This window comes from Salvelinus sp. IW2-2015, unplaced genomic scaffold (genome assembly GCF_002910315.2).
Source record: "Salvelinus sp. IW2-2015 unplaced genomic scaffold, ASM291031v2 Un_scaffold2186, whole genome shotgun sequence".
NCBI classification, from domain to species: Eukaryota; Metazoa; Chordata; class Actinopteri; order Salmoniformes; family Salmonidae; genus Salvelinus; species Salvelinus sp. IW2-2015.
Window position 1 is genome coordinate 54,288 of NW_019943516.1, and position 823 is coordinate 55,110.

Here is an 823-nt window from a genome sequence, read left to right on the forward strand (position 1 = left end):
TGGTTTGAATCCAGACTCTATCACAACTGGCTGTGATTTGTGAGTCCATAGGGCGGCGCACAATTGGCCAGCGTCGTCCGGGTTTGGCCGGTGTAGGCCTTCATTGGTTTTGATAGCATTTAAAGATAAAAGATATCTTTAAGATAAACCATGTAGTATATACGTCTGTTCAGATCTGGATGTTACCCCTCTGTTTTGCCATACAATTATGACTGAAAGCTGAATATTGCCTGTCTGGATAAGATAGGTAGAATTTTTGCAACCATGTAACGGCGGAGTGATTTCCATCAAATGAACGTGGTCTTGTTCCACTGGTGTCCACTTGCCTAGCAGCTTAGTCTCTGTGGCGCAATTGGTTAGCGCGTTAGACTGTTAATCTAAAGGTTGGTGGTTCAAGCCCACCCAGGGACGAGTGTTTTCTATTTGTGAGCGCCGTGATGTAAGAAGACATTCCTGTGTGTAAGTAAATTTGATTCCATGTGTGACTGACTTGTCTGTATTCTGTTTTTAGACGTGATTGGTGAGTTGTTGAATGTAAAAGACGAGGAGTATGATTATTTTACATCTTGTAAAATGCCTGTGATCATCAGTTGCTGAATAGCTTCACCATATATCTAAACTCCATATCGATTATAATATATAATAATATATATATATATACATACATACACACTACAGTACCAGTCAATAGTTTTGGACACACCTTCCTCATTCAGGGTTTTCTTTTATTTTGACTATTTTCTACATTGTAGAATAATAGTGAAGACATAAAACTATGAAATTACACATATGGAATCATGTAGTAACCAAAAAAAGTGTTTAA

The 823-nt window shown here is 38.0% G+C and overlaps 1 non-coding gene across 1 annotated transcript; it reads left to right on the top strand.

Annotated features, from left to right (window-relative positions):
- The first annotated feature begins 337 nt into the window (after window positions 1–337).
- Window positions 338–411, top strand: trnan-guu (transfer RNA asparagine (anticodon GUU)). Its single transcript has one exon. It is a non-coding gene; the product is annotated as a tRNA-Asn (tRNA).
- The last annotated feature ends 412 nt before the right edge of the window (window positions 412–823 follow it).